The 20,238-nt window shown below is 44.0% G+C and overlaps 1 protein-coding gene across 3 annotated transcripts in view; it reads left to right on the forward strand.

Annotated features, from left to right (window-relative positions):
* kank1a (KN motif and ankyrin repeat domains 1a) overlaps window positions 1–20,238 on the forward strand; it is a 292,375-nt gene that overhangs the window by 156,316 nt on the left and 115,821 nt on the right. Inside the window, exon 1 of one of the 3 annotated variants that reach the window (XM_067983272.1) lies at window positions 16,830–16,912. The exons of the other annotated variants lie outside the window; for them this stretch is intronic. The gene's annotated coding sequence lies outside the window, so the exon portion shown is untranslated. Of the gene's footprint in view, window positions 1–16,829; window positions 16,913–20,238 lie in introns of those variants that run through there. 3 annotated transcript variants of the gene reach the window in all.

A 20,238-nucleotide genomic window follows, 5' to 3' on the forward strand; every position in this document is an offset into this window, starting at 1 on the left:
ATCTTGTAGGTCCAGGTTTCAAAGCGGTATCTATAAATTGGCACTTAAAGCATTACAATAATTCTTCGTGGCAGTAGAAAACAGCATTCCAATAATTCTTCTTGGCAGTAGAAAACTTGTTTTTAAACCAATTTAAAATCCTCATCCAGTTTACAACTCTCCTTGCCCTTCCCCTCCCTACCTCTGCAACTTCCTCCAACCCTATATCCCAACCTGCATCCTTTTGTTCTCTGACTCCAGCCTTTGTGCAATCTCCCCTCCCTCAGCTCCACCATTGATGGTGAAGTCTTTAGCCATTTTATCCCTAAACTCCTTTGTCTGCTATTTCTCACCCCACCTTGAAAAGTATCTTTTTGATCATGGTAGATTGCAGCAGAGTTTATTTTTCCACCAGCGGTGCTGCTGGTGTCTTTCACAAATGGGCTGAAAATCACCACTTGAGCTGGTCAAAATTACAAATAGATGATACCAACGGGGACAGTTGAATTTGAGGAGGCAGCTCAAGAACTGTTAGACAAAATATGTAAGTGTATGGAACAATGGCAGATGAAATTTATTATGAATAAATGTAAGGTACTGCATTTAGGAATAAAAAATGGGTACCATAAGCATTCATGGACTATATTGAAATAGCTACAGGTAAAGTTGGATGAAATTTTAGTGGATTTGGTGCTCAACATGCCCAATCAATAAATACTTCCTATCCTTAAAGGTAACTGAATGAAACTCCAGAATATCTATCTATCTATTTAACTTTGGTTGGTTACCTTTCACAGATTATACCAAGCTGCAGCAGCTCGAGGACTAACGTGTCTCGGTAAAACCCTGTTCTTAATCAGATATTTATTCAGTTTTTTTGAGTGAATTTGACACGGAATCAATTATATTTTTTTCTCAGAATTCTGTTCTGCATATATAGTACTCTGTAGATGAGCAAATATCATTTCTCATTTGAGATTTGTTAATTTTGAACTTGTGTGTCCTCTTGTACACTCACAGTTCAAATCAAATAGCTTATTTTTATTTACATTCTCATTGCCTCTCAGCATTTTGAAGACTGGGATCATGTTCCATTTCAACCCTTTCTCCAATAAAAAGTAAGTTTAGTTAGGTCTCATACAAGTCCCAGATAATTCTTGTTACTCTTTTTTTGAAAACTCTCACGTATCTTTTTGAAGATAGGATGCCCAAAATTGTGCACGGAATAACAACTGTAGCCTCAACAGTGATCTGTGTCAAGGATCCTTGAAATTTACCTTTAGTATTTAATTAGTTTTGTTGATAGCGGTGTCACATTGGAAGTTGTAAAACGAATAGTCAGTCAACAGTTACACCCTGATCTCTGTAACTTGATAGTACCGCAGTATGTACTTGTGCTTCACGTTTCCTATTCCAGCATGCATTGCATTATATCTTTGTTCTTCCATTGCCATTCACTGGCCCCATTTCTTAATGGTTGTAAAATTTTGTAGATCTAAACAGTCAGGAGCTTAAGCATTGGAAATTAGTTTGACAGCATGGACTGCCTTGGTAATCTCAAGAATATGGTTCTACCTATGTTCTCCGACTTAACCATGACAATCTTACTTGATTTGCTTGTTTTCATGATATTTAACTTACTATAATTTGGGTAGCAGAAATGCACTGTACCTAAACTCAACTGCAAGTTGACATGCAGGAGGTGCATAGAAACTTGCTCATTTATGAATTTGCACTTCTCTTTCATACAAACTTTTAATGTGCAGATGCATCAGGATCTGTGTGTGTAAAATCTATATAATATATGGCCTGATACATTTTAAATACAGTTCACTTCAGGTTTAAATTTTAATCTGAGCTAAATCAGTTGTGTAGTGTGTGACACAGTGGGTTGTTTCACTAGGCATGGTATCTTGATTTATCTGGGAGAATCACCCATGCTGCTCTCAACTTTTGATGATGTGAGTCGGCGCATTAGGAGGCCTGCCCAAAATATCATGAATGGGGTATGGGTAATGCGTGATGTTCCTAGGAGACTTCCTTGTGCTGGTGGAAAAGTTCAGAATGTATTTGCAAGGTAAAAATCTTCAAATAAACAAAGGGACACAAAAACAGCCAACCAATTACTCAAAAGGTTAGCAGTATTTCAGTTACTGTCTATTTGCTGGCAAAGTGAAACTTTTGTGACAAACTTTCAAAGGGCGTTGCATTTTTTTCCACACCTCATGTAAAGAACAGTGTCTTAAAGTGCTTTACACAAAAGTTGACAAGTAGGAGAGTAAAATGTGGCAGTGGGGAGTGAAAGCATGATGAAATTAGTTTTAAGGTGCTTTTTTCAGGGTAGATTGAGATAGCAAGCTGGAGAGAATTCCCAAGTACGGGGAGCAAAGTGGTCAAAAGAGTGGTTCCCAGTGGTGTGGCAGAGGCAGTGGGAACATACAAAATGTGACACAGGAAGTTAGGTAAAGCTGTAGTGGAAGTACACACCCTATGCAAGACTCTTAATAGATTACTTGTAGATTTCCCATGGCATTACTCACAATAACTTGGAGGATGCACTATTTTATAACAATAGGGGTATAACAAAAAAGTTAACTCAACGGATGAGGCGAAGGATGGAATGGAACTGTGGATCAGGATAACTCTGAAATAGTGAGTCGATGCTGCTGAAGAGAGGTTGAGAGCCTGCATGTGGCGGCGCATGGCGTTGGGTGTGGATCTCGGGAAGTGGCGAGAGCAGTGGTTCGAGGAATGCAGAATATCATGGAGATATCTATGATCATGGGTGGAATTTAAGTTGGAATCCACATGGATAAGTCTCCAACCTCGTAGTCCCCCAACCCCGCACAGCCCCCCTTTCACCTCCTTACCAAGATCCACAAACTGCCTTGGTAGACCCAACGTTTCAGCCTGTTCTTGCCCCATGGAACTTATTTCTTCTTATCTCGACTTTTTTTTTTCTCCTCTTCTCCAGCCTCTTCCTACCTGCATCAGTGAATCTTCCGATGCCCTCTGCCACTTTAACAATTTCCCAACCCTAACAGTCCAGTCCCTCCACTTCTCCAAGCCTCACCCGGACGGTCTGCGGGCCCTCCACTTCTTTCTTGAACTGAGGCCCAACCAGTCCCCATCCACCACCTGGCTGAACTTCTTACATTGAAGAATTTCTCCTTTGACTCCTCACATCCTCCAAATAAAAGGTGTCGCTATGGGAACCCATATGGGTCATAGCTATGCCTGCCTTTTCATGGATATATGGAACATTCTTTGTTCCGGTCCTACTCAGGTCCCCTCCCTCACCATATTGATGACTGTATCGGTGCTGCTTCCTGCTCTCGCCTGAACTGGAAAATTTCATCAACTTTGCTTCCACCCCTCCCTTGCCTTCACATGGTCCATCTTCCTTTCCTCTCTTCCCTTCGCTTCCTCAACTTCTCTATCTCCATTTCTGAGGCTAGGCTGTCAACCAATATCACTACAAGCCCACCAACCCCCACAGCTACCTTCATTACACTTCTTCTCATGCCGCTTCCTGTAAGGACTCTCTTCCATTCTCCCAGTTTCTCCTTCTCCGTCGCATCTGTTTCGACGATGCCACCTTCCACACCAGTACATACGATATGTCTTCATTTTTCCTCAACCGAGGATTCCACTGCACTGTGGTTGACAGGGCCTTCGACCGTGTCCATCCCATTTCCCGCATTTCTGCCCTCACCCCTTTTCCCTCCCTCCCCTAAACAGGATAGGATCTCCCTTGTCCTTGTCCTCACCTTCCACCCCAGCAACCTCCACATTCAACAGATAATCTTCCGCCACCTCCAGCGCGATGCCACCACCAAACATATCTTCCCCTCCTCTGCCTGTCCCTTTCAGCATTCTGAAGGGATAGTTCCCTCCACGACACCCTGGCCCACTCTTCTGACACCTGCTCCCCTCCCCACCTCACCTTCCCGTGCAAGTGTACGAGATGCAACACCTGCCCTTTCACCTCCTCCCTTTCCACCATCCAGGGCCCCAAACACTCCTTCCAGGTGAAAGTGATTTACCTGTACCACTTTCAATTTAGTATACTGTATTCGCTGCTCACAATGCGGTCTCCTCTACATTGGGGAGACCAAACGCAGATTGGATAATTGCTTTGCTGAACACCTCCGCTCAGTCCACAAGCGTGATCCTGAGCTTCCGTTCGCTTGCCATTTTAATTCTCCATCGCATTCCCACTCTGACCTCTCTGTCCTCGACCTCTTACACTGTTCCAATGAAGTTCAACGGAAGTTCGAGAAACAGCACCTCATCTTTCGATTAGGCACTATGTAACCGTCCAGACTCAACATCGATTTCAATAGCTTCCGATCATAACCACTGCTCCCATTTTTTTCGGATAGCAGGTGCTAATGCTGGTTCTGCTATCATCATTCACAGCTCCTCGACCTATCTTTTCTTTATTGTTCCATAACCACCCCCTTTACCTTGCACCATCATCCCTTTCATCATTTAAACACTCCTGCCCTTCACCCTATCACAGATCTTCCCTTTTTTCTTTCCTGCCCTCCCTTCCCATCCCCCACCCTTTCCCTGGCTCTGTACTTGCTTAAAAACTGTTAAATCTTTACTACTTCCAGCTCTGATGATAGATCATCGACCTGAAACAGATGCTGCCTGACCTGAGTATCCCCAGCATTTTCTGTTTTTATTTCAGATTTCCAGCATCTGTAGTATTTTGCTTTTCTTATAGGAAGTATATATGTACAATAAGAAAGTATTTTAAAGTATTACAGGCATTCTACTCTGGCGCTAGACTGCAAACAAATGTCTTCACAGGATTTTCTATTATAAATGTTGACGTAGAAAATGTTACTCAGAAGTCATGGCACAGGAAAACTCAAAAAATTCATGACATGGGGAAGTAAGGGTAATGTGTACAGGAAATGCAAGACTTTTATAATGTAGATTATTGAATTTCTGATTACAGTAAAGTGAAAATGGCACTAAAGTGTATAACGTACAAAATTCTGTACAAAGCATGCAGTATTGCTTCTGGATTCGTAAAAGTTAATTTTGGTTTACGAAGAAGTCATTTTTCAGTATCAAACTTCTTTTATTGTAAGAGATGCAGAGCCTTGAAAACTTGATTTAGCAGATTATGGACTCCACTGTCTATATATAAAATTTGAACAAAGTAAATCTGTACGAGTACTTCTCTAAGTGCAAATGATTAGTTCAAATATCTGCAGACCACTTGAAAATATTGGCTAAAAAAAGACTTGTGCACATCGCATTCTGCTTTGGATGAATGGGACAACTAATCATATCCACATGCAAATCTGATTTAAGCAAATTCCTGTTGCTACTATTTTTAACACTGCTCCTAACTTAGTATGATAAACATTCCTGTTGCACTCAAAGATAGAAGCAACTAGTTTGTCTGTGCTGTTCCATGCTTAAAAAATTCTTGTCTGTAAATTGTTGCCAAATCCTCCAACTTTGTGGCTGCCAAAGGGTTAAGCTAATTTTCACTTGGGCAAGTTTTCTCTCCAACTGTATGGCTGGTAAATTTACTTGTATGCTCTTTGTTCATCCTTTCACCAGGTACAGTGTACCCCTAATACCCCCCTTGTTGCCTCCTAATGCTCAAAGGGTCCCTTGGCTCTCCTCAGAGAAGGCTGTGCATATCCTTCAGCAGAGAACCCACACTGATGGCAGGCCAGCCAACTTGCAGTGCCTCAGTCACTACACATTGAGGCTGTGGAGGGAATGGGCAGTGATAGTTCAGTAGCTTCATGCCAGCCCAACAAGGTAAGGGCTCACTTCAATTTCCTCATCTTACTACCACCTGATACTCAATAAAGGAGTAAGAGGCAGTCACATCAGCCTCTGCTACAAGACACTGCAGCGGCTTTGCTAATGCGTGCCACTGGCTGCATACCTTGTGCCAATACATCTTCCATTTCTCTTTTGGCTAGGGGTCACCCAAATGGAGGAAGTTGGCACCAGAAAGGAGTTTGAGGCAGCAGCTCCATCACATCAGTACCTGTAAAGCACTCCAGACCCCATAAGCACCACCCCAGATACATTCACTTCAAGGGAATTAGGTAGGGAGAGTCAGGAGCAGCTGGACTGAGTGAAGCACTGAGCACCAGTGAGGAAGAGCAAATGGTGATGGCAGCAAATGAATAGCAATAGGTGGAAGGGAGTCATAGTCATATGGGCAGCTGCTGCGGGACCCCTGGATTCATACGTTACAGGAGGTCCATACTGAGCTGCACTCATTAATCAGCAGAAGCCTTTCATATAGTTCCTTTTAAGAATGTTCAGAGCTCCCTGCATGGAATAACCGAGCATTCAGCAGTGCTGGTTGAATATCTGTATGGGAGCCTGCAGGGCATGATCCAGGGCTAGGGTATCTTGCAGGACAAAGGGATGACCCAAATGTTGAATGTGGTTTTGCTTAACTTTGTGCTTACTGCTATAAGACCTTGGGCTCCAATTTACAGTAAGTGCAGCCTTCTGTTTAACAGAGGCTAACGTGCTGGCTTAAGACCATCTCAGTGTCCAAATTCATGCACTTCAGCACCAGCCAGGATTCTGTCCCCTCGTCATTCGTAGGGGGCAGTCAACAACTGGGGTGTGGCAGGAAGAGAGATGGATGAGGACTTCGCCTCTCGGTGAGGACCCGTCCACCCCTACCAGATGTTCTCTTCAGATGGGAGATGGCAGTAATGCAGACAACGAGGTGCTGGCAGAGGCACCCTCACAATCTGGCAGAAACGGGGCATTTGCTACATGCAAGCCTGAGTCCCTATAGAGAAGCAGCAGCGTGCCACGGTGCTCGGTCCTACCATTTGAAGTGACAATTAGAAGAAGTATGAGATTAGGAAATAGACAACACACATACTACACCTTCACCAAAGACAAGCTCTGGAAAAGTAGCCTTTGGTGCACGACGCACATGGAGTGGAGAAATAAACTGATTGCACCCCCCTTGGAATACCTGAGGGCTTTTTTTAAGCCAGAAGGAACATATAACTTGGTCTTGTGGAGGGTGTGGAGGTGGAGAGGAGAAACATGCAAGGAAGGCAGGGAGCTTTTAACCACCATGTTTGAAAAGGGGTGAGTGGAGTACAGAAAAGCTCCTAGGAAGTGCTACTTCATCCTTCACAACAGTATATTCTACTTGAATTTGGGTGTTCTAGTCTGCAGTCAAAAGTCAAGCCAGCAAGGGTTTATCCCGAGTCACCCAGAAGCTATCACTTCATTCATCCTGCTGCTTTATAGCATTGTGGTACCATCGACTGTTGCAAGTTGAAAGCATCATAGCTGTTGTCAACTGCATTATTGGCTTTGCTGGTCTGAGATCACCTGGACGTTGATTGAACTAAATCCTTTCCTATTTATAATATGCCATGGGGTAGTTATTAGCACCCATTTTGCCATCAGTGAGGATCTGCATTCTTGGGAATCCAGCCACCTGGTAGAAGTGATGCGCCCTCTCACATGGTTTACTGCTCTTCATTAGGAAATGGATCAACATGTTGCCCCAGGCAAAATGGGATACAGTCACCTGCTTGATGCAGCGGTGTACGGACGACTGATTAATTTGACTAATGTTACTACTAGTGGCTTGAAATAAGGTGGCAGCATTGAAGTTGAATGCAGTGGTGACTTTTACTGCAACAGGCAGGGCTGCAGCTGTGCTGGATGTTGTCTGCAAGTCTGGCTGTAGGATAATGCGTAACTTGGTAACTCACTCCCTCCCTCCTGAACCATAGATAGTAGACTGATCTCTTCCGACATGTGCAAGTAGCTGTGCCTGGTCGTATAATGTAAATCCTTGGGATGGATGCCACTGGAATGCCATGGTCAGTACTGCTTGCAGCTGCAGGGACTAACTGTAGGGATGCTTTTGTGGCAGAAACAGCAGTGGCAGCAGGTAAGAAGAAAAACAAAGTTTCATTAGTTAAGTTAAACACAGCAGTCAGAATGTGCTAATATGGCTGTCGTTTAGTGGTGGAATTCATAAACAACTTACAGGCTTCTCATTGCTCATCCGTGCCTTTGTTACCGCTCGACTTGACTATTCCAATGCTCTCTTCGCTGACCTCCCACCTTTACATTCTCCATAAACTTGAGCTCATCCAATACTTTGCTGTTCATATCCTAACTTGCACCAAGTCCTGTTCACCCATCACCCCTGTGTTCACTGACCTACATTGGCCCCCGGTCCGGCAAGTCCTCGATTTAAAAAAAAAATTCTTATCCTTGTTTTCAAATCCTTCCATGGCCTCACCCCTCCCTATCTCTGTAACCTCTTCCAGCCATACAACCCTCCGAGATCTCTGCACTCCTCCAATTCTGGCCACTTGCGCATCCCTGATTTTCATTGCTCCACCTGTGGCGGCCGTGCCTTCAGCAGCCTAGGCCCTAAGCACTGGAATTCCCTCCCTAAACCTCTCCGCCTCTCTACCCCTCTCCTCCTTTAAGACGCTGCTTTAAACCTACCTCTTTGACCATCTGTCCTCGCTTTGACCATGTGGCTCAGTGTCAAATTTTGTTTGACCAATCCTGTGAAACAGCTTGGGACATTTTACTACGTCAAAGGCACTATATAAATGCATGTTTTATATAGATGCTAGGGATGAATTTGCATTAATTTACACACTTCTGTAATATCCAATGAGACTAGCACACCAAAACGTTTTGCTCCTACGGAAATGGGAGTTCAGTGCTGACAACACTTGGGCCGATCTTCCTGATTCCTTGCGTCATACCCCCTTCCTCAGAAGTGCTGAGCTCTCCACCATGGAATGACCCCCTAAGTCTCCTCTTTTTGATAAGAATATGGGTACTTCCTTAAATAAGTTGCGAAGTCTCAGTCCATTCCTAGTGGGTATGGGGCCACGGCACAAAGCTGTGATTAATGGTCACCAATTTTGGCAAGAGTGGACAGGCATAAATGGCTGGTATGGAGAATTAAAATGTCACTCTGATCCTCTGACAGTGGAGCTGCAGCAAATACTAGGTTATCACTCCTTGGGAATAATCTGTTGCTCATGTCTTCCTTTGTGAAATCTTGGAGCAAGTAATCATTCAGAAAATTTACTATGTTGTACTCATGCTCTGTTTCAAGCCTATTTGCATCTTTTATAGTTCTCACCTCTTTCCAGTTCTTTTATTGAAATACTGAACAAATGACTTATGTTTTGCCTCTACAGCTATGCTTTTTTTCTACATCTCTTGGCCCCTTTGATCACACTTTTAACTTGTTCTTTCGTTCTTCCCAATGAGCTCTTTTCCTTTTCTCCCTGCAAGATTTGTTTAGGTTATTTCTCTTTATTTCACTTCTGATTTTTCTTTTTTGCTGATCTATTTAGTGTTGTGCTTGTTTAGTTTGAGCTGCTGATTCTAGGTGTGCATTTATGTTGCATGCTCAACATTATGCATTTAAAGTTGTTGCACTTATTCCCCACTAAAGTATTGAACGACCTCCCCCATTCAATTTGCTTAAATTGTTCTTCATTTCTTCAAAGTTTAGCCCTTTTTAAAGTTACACATCTGGTCCCTGGTCTGAATCTCTGATCATGTTCATCTTGATCATTCTTGACCCATGGGTGCCACTAACTAGTTCTGTTTTCTGTTTGTTGCCTGGGTTATTTAGAAATACCAGGTCAAGATGAGGACGGTCTCTGGTGGTCTCCCTGATGCACTGGATAATGAAGCAGTCATGTGTTAAATTTACCAGGGGTAATTTTCATCATAGCACTGCAATGTAAAGCACATGTAGAGCGATAGAGGTCAGAAAATCTGGTGGTATTCAGTTCCGCACTTAAGCTTTCATGAACCTTTGTTCCAGTTGTTCGTTTTTTTTTTACTGAGTTTCATTTAGTGGCACCAGAGAGTTTGCCACTAGAGATCCTTCACAGGGGACGTCATTGGAGGAAGAGTACTTACTGCAGAGGGATGCCAGGCAGTTCAGGCATTCCCTCCTGCCAGCACCTGCACTCCCACATTTAGATTAGTGGAAGCTCTTCTTTTCAAAGGAGACTGCCCCAGCAAACCTCCAGGGGCATCATGAGATGTGACTACCTGACTAGCTCTTACACTCGCTTGGGAGAATGTTAATATATCAAAGTTATGTTTTAAAGAAAGAAAATTAAATTATATGGAAAGGCAAAAACTTGAAAGGAAGCAGCGCAGTGGTTTGCACTGAACTTTTGAGCCAAACCTCAAATCTTAATCTGTCCTACTGATGGACATTACATAGAAACATAGAAAATAGGAGCAAGAGTAGGCCATTCGGCCATTCAGGCCTGCTCCGCCATTCAAAATGATCATGGCTGATCGTTTAACTCAGTACCCTGTTCCTGCTTTTTCCCCATATCCCTTGATCCTTTTAGCATTAAGAAATATATCTATCTCCTTCTTGAATACATCTAATGACTTGGCCTCCACTGCCTTCTGTGGTAGAGAATTCCACAGGTTCACCACCCTCTGAGTGAAGAAATTTCTCCTCATCTTGGTTCTAAATGGCATACCCCGTATCCTGAGACTGTGACCTCTGGTTCTGGACTCCCCAGCCATCAGGAACATCCTCCCTGCATTTAGTCTGTCTAGTCCCATTGTTTTAAGAGCAATGAATGAATTCCCCTGTGAAGCTGAAAATAAACATTGATTAAAGACCATAGCCATTTGTGCAGTATGGAACTGAATTTGTTGAGAAAAGCTTCTGAAAGTATTGGATACAGATCAAATTAGCTGACACTTTCACTTATGCAGATGCAGATACCAGTACTGAGTAAAATATTTAATTTAATGGTGCCAATCTGGTTGACTCTGAAGCTCGTTAACAATAATTATGCAGAATAAACTACACTGCTACCTCAGTCGTTAGGAATTGCTTTGTGGTTTTATTTAAATTTTGGAACCAATGTCCTTTTTGAAGGGGCTTTGAAGCACTATTTTGTTTGTATGTGGATCATATTTCAGTGCTGTCAACTCTGCACAAAGAATGATAAACGTCTTCTGAAGAAAAAGCAAAGTCACAAATGAGGAAGCTGTGGGGGGAAGAGAAAGAGGATTAAGCACCTTGTGATTTTGATGTCTTTTTAGAATTCAGGTGCCATAACTAAACATTCTTGGGTATGCAGTTTTACACTTCCTTATAACAGTGCCCAATAAGATGATTTCCCCCCCTTTATCCACCAATTTTCTCTCCTTGTCCTCATCTCCTAAAGGTGTTGACTCCTTGCTGAGGGATGATTTGATGGGCTGGGAAGGAGGAGGAAATCAAAGCAAGGGCACGTATATTCTGGGTTTGGACTTAACAAGTCACTAGGTGGTGGACCTTTAATACCACCATTGACCAAGCTGGCCAAGTCCTGAAGGACATAGCTGCCAGCCTGGACCTGTATCAGGTGGTGAGGGAACCAAGGTGAGAAAGTAACCTCTTTGACCTCTTCCTCATCAACCTCCTTGACCTCTTCCTCATTAATCTATCTGTCGTAGACTCTTCTGTCCACGATAGCATTGATAGTAATGACTTCTGCACATTCATTACTATTAATACTGTGGGATGCAGGCGTTGCTTCTGGATTGTTGAGTCAATGAACCCTTAATGGTGGGGTTATCTGTCTCTCACTTGGATGTTCAGTTCTGACTGAACCATGTTGCTACATACGAGTGATGATACCTGGCCTGGCTTCCCCCTCTCCTTTTTTGACCTCAAGACTACTCGCAATTAAGTGACACTCTCAGCTCTGCCTGTAACGGGCTAGTGTAGCCACAATTTAGCTTCTAAATTATGACATTTCGTCCTTTAAAGGTACCTCGTACTGGTAAGGACATCTGCTAGGTAGAAGTTCTTGCAGAAGCAGAATAGAGGAAATAAAAGTCATCCTCTGATTAACATAGAGACTAAGACTGCTGCTTCTACCAAGAACAAAGAAAAACTCTACTTTTGAGTGACCCATGTGTCAGAAGGGGTCATCCCTTTTTGTGTCAATCATCACTAACAAGTTCATATTGAAGCATGGAATTAGAGACAGGTAAACTCCTCTTTTACAACTACTCCCTTACTTTTAACAAAAGGATCCATGCAAATGTGGGTGGTCATGACATATATGACTCACTTAAGTGCTTCTTCCCTGGACCTGAGCCAGGAATAATGACTTTACGATTTAATTGCTTAAAAATCTGTATTAACTATTTACTTCCAGCATTCCTTTCAATAGTTGAATTCCACACTGTATGGGCATCCTGACAAATTTACAGGGCATTTCCCTTATGAATCTCAAAGGCAACCTTTCAGCAATTTTACAGGACACTGTTTCTACTATGGGGAGTGTAGAAGGATGTGCCAGGAGCAGTACCAGGCATACCTGACACTGAAGTACCAACCTATTGAAGCTACACACAGCTATGTGCATGGTAAACAGCAGGCAGTAAACAGAGCTGAGCGGTCTCACAACCAGAGCCCTATAGACTTACCACATCCAGTCAAGAATGGTAATGGAAAGGAGGCTCCATGACCATCTTCATTCTGAGCTGTGCAAGAGACCAGGCTGGAGTGTATGCAAGTGCCTTAAGTCACAAGTGCTGACTGGATAATCCCATTCAGCCCCCACCATCATAAATGCCATTGTCCAGCCAATTCAGTTCCCTCTACATGATATTAAGGGGTTGAGTGTACTGAACACAGCAAAGCCTACAGGCCCTGACTACATCCTGGCTGCAGTGCTGAAGGCCTGTAGTCAGCTGCTCCAGTACAGCTATGACACCGACATCTACCTGACATTGCGCCAGATTGTCAAGGTATGTTGTATCTACGAACAACAAGATAAAATTAACCTGGCCTATTAATGCCCTATCTGCCTCCTCCCAATTATCGGTGAAGTGATGGCCATAATCAAGTGACACCTACTCACCAATAATCTGCCCAGTGACACTCAGTTTGGATTCCACCAGAACCACTACCTGCTGCAAAGAAAGATGGCTTGTGGTCGTCTGTGTCAATAAGGTGGGCCAATTCAAGTGTTCATCTCCATTCAGATAATGAAGTAACCCATGCTAACCTATGGTAGGATCTGAATAACATCCAGGTTTGGGCTGATAAATGGCAGTTAAAATTCATGCCAGGTAAAGACACTCAAAAAAGAGAGTTCAGCAATCTCCCTGACCTTCAGTGGCACCATCTTTGCCGAGTCTGCCAGCATCAACATTCTGGGGGTCACCATTGACCAGAAGCTGAACTGGACCAACCGCTTCACCACTGTGGCTACAAGAGCAGAGTAGAAGCTGGGTATTCTGTGATGAGTAGCTCAGTTTCTGACCCCTCAAAGATTTTCGACCATCGACCAGGCTTAAGTCAGAAGTGTGATGGAATACTCACCTGGAGGAGTGCAGCTGCAACAAAACTTATGCTCAACGATATCTGGGACTGAGTAGTTTATTTGATTGAGCCCCATGCCACTGGACTCGATATCCATCAGCGAACTATGGTCCCCTCATTTTCCATCCCCCCCCGACACAACTCCGAAAAAGATAGGCAGGAATGCCGTGGGAAAAATATCGCCTTCAAGTTTCCCTCCAAATCTTGTGCTATCCTGACCTGGACATTGCCGTTCCTTCATTGTTTCTTGGTGAATATTCCATACATAACACCATCATGGAAGTACCTTTACCATAAGGACTGCAGTAGTTCGTGTCTAGGCCAAACAATACCTTCTCAGGGCAACTAGGAATGGGCAATAAATGCAGCCTTGCTAGTGTTGTCCACATCCTGAGAACACATTTTAAAAAAGCAAGCCTAATCCTGTCCATTTAAAGCACTTTCCCAGCAGGATCAAGTCCCGTTCACCCATCACCCTTGTGCTCGCTGACCTACGTTGGCTCCCAGTCCAGCAACACCTTGAATTTAAAATTCTCATCCTCTTATTCAAATCCCTCCATGTTCTCTCCCCTCCCTATCTCTGTAGCACCCTACCACCAACCAAGAACTCTGTTCCTCCAATTCTGGCTTCATGTGCATCCCTGATTTCCTTCGCCCCACCATTGGTGGCCGTGCCTTCAGCTGGTCTAGGCCCTAAGCTCTGAAATTCCATCCCTAAACCTCTCTGGCTCTCTACCTGTCTCACCTCCTGTAAGACGCACCTTAACATCTACCCCTTTGACCAAGCTTTTTGTTACTTGTCCTAATATTGCCATATGTTGCTGGGTGTCAAATATAGTCTGATAATGCTCCTGTGAAGTGCCTTGGGATGTTTTACTGCATTAAAGATGCTGTATAAATACAAGATGTTGTCTGTCAGAAGTGGGCACCCTAGCTTTTTTCCTTTCACTTTCTCCACCTCTGCAAATGTTCCAATTTCTTTTCATTGTTCAGTTTTCATTGATAAAATGCTTGATTATCATACAAATCTGAGCGTTGGGGCTACTTGACAATTTACTCAGGAATTTTTTTTTGGCATTTCCAACTAGGCACTAGGTTTTCATAAATAGAACTAAATGATTTAAGAAAAACTGATAGCCTAGTTAAGCGTTCTTGCTTCCTATGACTGATCTTTGAGTCATGATGTGGCGATGCCGGTGATGGACTGGGGTGGACAAATGTAAGGAGTCTTACAACACCAGGTTATAGTCCAACAGTTTTATTTCAAATAAAGCTGTTGGACTATAACTTGGTGTTGTAAGACTCCTTACATTGATCTTTGAGTGATATTGATGAATAGTTCTTGAATTTCCCAGCATCTTATGCATTTTCCAGCATTCTATTTTCCATGAGTAAGAAATTTAAAGAACACACTTCGCCGTTAAATACATAACTCATTCAGTTTTATGTTGATCAGAATTATTTTAACCCTTTCTTACTTCCTGTGCCTAAAGAGCAGCTAAGGCAGAAGGACATTCACTATGCTGATACTGGCATTCACCAGTATGCTTGTCTTTGATCTAACTGGGATATTTGACTCCTTCCTTGATTTTCCCCTCTTACTGTGATCCCACCCTCTTGCTTGTTTTGCCAGCTTCTTATTCCCATTTTATATTGGTATCTCAACTGTCATGCAATTTCCCTAATTCTGTATCCCGGAGCCAATGTACTTTTGTCCCTCTTTAACCCCTACACACTAGCAGTTCATTTGCAGCAGTGATGACCTGTTTCCAAGAACTAGTTCAGAAAACACATTGATTGTCAAGAAGCATGGCGCATTGTCAGAGGTTGGATACACCATTAGTAAAGTACCAAAGGAAAGAACGACACTGCTGAGAAACTGGGGTGAAACTGGTCTTCAGCGATAGCGCAAAATGGTCAGCAGCAAATCAGCAGCCCGTTTACACCCCATCTGATTTTCTTTTCCATTGAAGTTGGGCAGGGTGCAGGATTCGCTATCGCCCATTTTGTGCTATCGCCCACGACCAATTTCACCCCAATGTCTCATAAGTGGGGCTTTGAAAGTTGAGAGGCGAACGTTGCAAGTTATTTTATCACTTGTATGCATGCTTTTTGTGCTTTGTCCTAATCTGATAAGTGCAAAAGGTGTTTAAGGGTTAAAATAATACTAAGAAGGAAGTTTAAAAAGCAGTCAAACAAGGTCTAACAGGACAAGACTATATGCTAATGTAGACTATGTTTATATTTGGGTGGAACTAGATATTACCAGTAAAGCAATCTTTTTTTGTCCAAATGTATATCTGACTCATGTTATAAGAAACGCCAATAGCAAAATATCAACTAGTTTTTTGTAGTTAACGCGTTCTTAAGAGTTCATAAATTTTAAAAGTATCTTTTTATCTTGTAATCATCTCTTATGTAATCCCCTCATATGTCTTGCAGGAGACCCACATCTATAGCCAAGCAGGCAGACTCCCAGACCACCACCAATGCCTCACTAGCTAGCTGTCATGGATATTACTGTGACCTGGCAGAGGCACAAGGTTTTTCCCCTTGTTCGGTGGTGCACGTTGGGTTCGGAGATCTTAACTCGTGTCCCACGGAGAATCCTTTTAAAAGTTAAAAGAAAATCTGCCTTCATCAGACCAATTTTTCAAACTGTGCAAGTGCTAGTCTACTGCTGTGTTTTTCTGCCTTTGTCCCCACAGCCTTGTATCCTGTTTCTGTAATGAAGCAAAGTCCTCCAAAATGTGATTCACCATTGAATTTGACACAATTTAACTTGCCTGGAAAGAACTAAATTTGAGCATGGTACACCAATAGAAATTTTGAATTCAAATTGCACAAAGCTAAATGTGGATTAATGGGTCACTGAGATACTTTAAAACTGTTCCTTTAATGAATCATAACTGAGATTATTTTGTAGTATCCTATTTTAGTCCATGGATAGATCTTTATTCCCACCTTAGTTTGTTAATCGTACAACAATGCATGACTTTGAATCAAAGGAGGCGTGCCACTTCTAGCAGGCTGGCGGATACTTCACATTGATTTAACCACAGATAGTCAGTTTGAGACAGTTAATTTTCAATCTGAGGCATGCAAGATTGCAAGCTTTAGTGTGTAAGATGCACGTGACCTAACCTGCGTGCCTGTGTCCACAGACCCAAATATCCGTGACTTGCTGGAAGTTTGCTAGGTATCTTTAGAAGGATCAACCTCTTCATTTTAAAAAAAAGTGAAAGGCTTGGATGTGGTGCCAGATCTGATGTTTTATCCTTATACTTTCCTTGGACTGTAATAGCTAAATATTTTCCTATGATACTGACACTTTGAAGGTCTGATGTTACCACTTGTGCTTTTATGTGGACGTGTACCCACCAGCCTGTGTTTGAGGTGTCGCTTTACAGTCATATGATCAAAGCAGTTAATTTGGATAGGAGGTGATACCCTGATCTCAGTTTTCACTGACTTTTGGTTGGAACGGTAACCTTGTCCCGTCTGCTACCTGTTCTACACTGGTCAGGAGCTTTAACATGACGCCAACAGGTAAGAAATAGTGCTTTCAAATTAATTCCAATCAATAGGTTATGGAATGTGAATGGCAAATATTTAATGTAGCATTCTTCTGCAGTCTCAAGTCCTGTGTATTAAACTGAGAAATTAGATAGAACGTACTCGAGAAAGTTTTGATGAGCCCTTTTTAAAAGAATGTTAAGATATTTGACTACATGTGTCCACTTCAGGTTTACAGTGCCAAGAATAAGCTTTGATAAATTCCTACTGTTTTCATTTCAGAAGCCGGTTGCAACCCAGACTGACTAGTCTGCACTTGTTTTATACAGCAGCTACATTATCAACAAAATGCTGCAGTAGAAAGCTTTTAAATTTCTCTCTATTTGACAAACATGTTCTGTTACCTTAAGTGCACAAATATAGAATGCTTATTGAATATATACAGTGTAATAATGTTATCCATTCTGTTAATGTCGTACACTGAATATCTGTATTTTTACTCTTATTAAAAAAAACTAGATAAAAAGTATCAATCCAAGATGCAAATATGTTTTAGTTTGAAAGTTTTTAACTTAATAAGAATTAACTTACTCTGAATAAGTGTAATTTATAATTAGCTGGAACACAAAATTGTTCCAGATATCAAGTTGTATATGGACATTGCAAAATGAATCCTAAATTACTTTCAGTCTTGCCCACCATTTTATGATAAAGCAGCCAGGTAGTTTGTTCTCAGGCCCCGAACAGTGCTGCTTTTAAGCTGGCCATTTGGTTGTTTGCTAGAGAGAAAACCTCATAATTTTGTTCACCCTCCCTGTAGAAAAGCATCTGAACTCTGCTTGGTTGGTGCTCTAATGGCATGAAAGTGTCTAGGATCACGTGCTGTGAGGAACTCTGAGTAATGTCTTTCCGATGAGATGTTTAACTGAGGCTCCGTCTGCCCCCTCAGGTGGATGTAAAAGATCCCACAGCACTATTTTGAAGAAGAGCAGAGGAGTTCTCCCTGGTGTCCTGGCCAATATTTATCCCTCATCCAACAGCACTAAAACAGATTATCTGATCATTATTACATTGTTGTTTGTGGGACCTTGCTGTGCACAAAATGGCTGCCACGTTTCCTACATTACAACAATGACTACGCTTCAAAAGTACTTCATTGGCTGTAAAGCGCTGTGGGATGTCCTGAGGTTGTGAAAGGCACTATATAAATCCAAGTTCTTTCTTTTCTTAAAGTGCTTGATAGCTCATGTCATTTTGCCGAAAAACAAGCTGCTGTATGCGGCGATCTGCGCTCGTGCCTTCAAGCTCCATCTGTACTGAAACAACTAGACATCAGTTTTATGGAAAGTCAGTCCTCAAAACCAGGGGCCTGATTTTAGCAGGCCTGCGGGTTTCCTGCGGGTTGGGTTTCGGGAGCGTGGTCAACACGCTCGGAGAAATTAGTGGGTTGCCCGAGCGATTGTAGCAGGCAACACACTAATAGGAATCAATTACCTGCTCCTCCGGGGTCCGCGGCGCTGGCCTGCGCGTCGGGCGGGCTGCGCATGCGCAGTACGATCTGTCAGCTGGAGGCTCTCTAGTTAAAGGGGCAGTCCTCCACTGACACATGCTGCAACCAATGGAACAAATTGCAGCATGGAGCAGCCCAGGGGGAAGGCTGCTCCCAGTTTAATGATGCCTCACCCCAGGTATCATCAGATGGGGTGAGGAGGAGGGGGAGGACACAGATCTTCCACCCGGCGGGCGGGAGGAAGCGGCCTGCCTCTGCCACCAAGAAGGCTTGGCTCGAGGTGGCAGAGGGGGTCACCTGCACCACCAACATATCGCCCACCTGCATACAGTGCAGGAGGCGCTGCAATGACCACAGTAGGTCAGCCACAGTGAGAACACGAAGTCTTTCCCCTACACTCCGTCTGCCACATCACTGCCCCCACCCCACATCTCCTTCGGCACCGCCAACACTACTCTGTCACATCACCCTTCATACCCACTCAAACCCCATCCTCATCTTACCTCCACCTACTCACCTCGCCAGTACTCATCCTGCCACTAACACGCAACCCAATCCTCATACAATCTCATTGCTCCATCCCATACTCACCCTCTCGTGCATCTCCCTCACGGCCAGCCTCACTCAACCTGCCACCACCTGTGCTGCAGCCACAGGGCATGCATCACATATGTGCAGTAGGCAGCGTAAGGCAAACGTGTCGTGAGCATGAAGGGGGTGCACAAGGGTGTCTGAGGGTTTGTCATGAGTGTTACCTATATTGAATTTCAGAGCAACAAACAGCACACATTATATTGACACCACCACTGCCACGTCTCCGCGAATCCTGTCCGCTGTGTCCAATAATGCCCGCTCCTGGGTATCACTATGAGGACCCACCACTGATGCCACCCATCGTGTTACTGCAGAGTAGGTGCAGGTGTATTTGCAGGGCTCGTCCGCGCAGACGACTGAGAGACATCGGCGGTGTAGCCGGCTGCACCCTGGAAGGATGCGGAGGAGAAGGTGTGGAGGGCAGTGGTGACTTTGACAGCGACAGGTAAGCAGTTGGTGCTGGGGCCAGCCAGGAGCAGCTCGGCATGAAAGAGGCTGCAGATCTCCACGACTACATGTCGAGCGAATCTGCTCCTCCCTGTGCACTGCTGCTGTGCAGGTGGGCGTGCAACAACACCGTGTTGGGGGGCTCCACGTCTCTGCGGCGGACGGCGTGGACTGCGAGGCTGCTGGGGCTGGTCATTTTGTTCGTCCTCCGAGGATGTCCACACACCACCCATCTGGCAGGTGTTGGTCTGAGGGGTTGTGCAGGGTAGGTGGGTGGTTCCTCGGACTGGGGCTGCGGTTTCGTGTCGGTCTGTCCTCTGGCTTGGCGGGGGGTGGTGGGGGGCAGGGGTTGCCCTATGTGACGCGGTGGCCTCCTGCGTGGGTGAGGGCTCTCCCCCGTGGAGTACACCTTGGCACCTGCCACAGGCTGCTGGCTGCAACACGCCTGGTTGGAGAGAGACTGTTTCACCCAGTGTGTGAAACTCACTGCCTTGAACCTAAAATCCCACACTTCCTCTTTTGACAGCTGCTTCAGCTCATTAACTGACCTCAACAAGCAAGGTAAGTACATTCAAGTGGAACCCCGCTGGCTTTAATTGCCTGCGGGATTCCCACCAGCGGGGCTTGCGCGCGCAGCCCCGCACGTCAGCGCGGTACCTGGAAGTGGCCGGGATTTCGTCGCGATCCGGCCACGTGACCGGATATCGGGATTTTCGGGGCCCCCTGCCGGAAACCCGACGCCAAAATCGAGCCCCAGATGTCTCAGATTTGCACACCTAATCAAATATTCCAAACCTCTTAATTTTTT

Source organism: Heptranchias perlo, chromosome 4 (genome assembly GCF_035084215.1).
Source record: "Heptranchias perlo isolate sHepPer1 chromosome 4, sHepPer1.hap1, whole genome shotgun sequence".
Lineage (NCBI taxonomy): Eukaryota > Metazoa > Chordata > Chondrichthyes > Hexanchiformes > Hexanchidae > Heptranchias > Heptranchias perlo.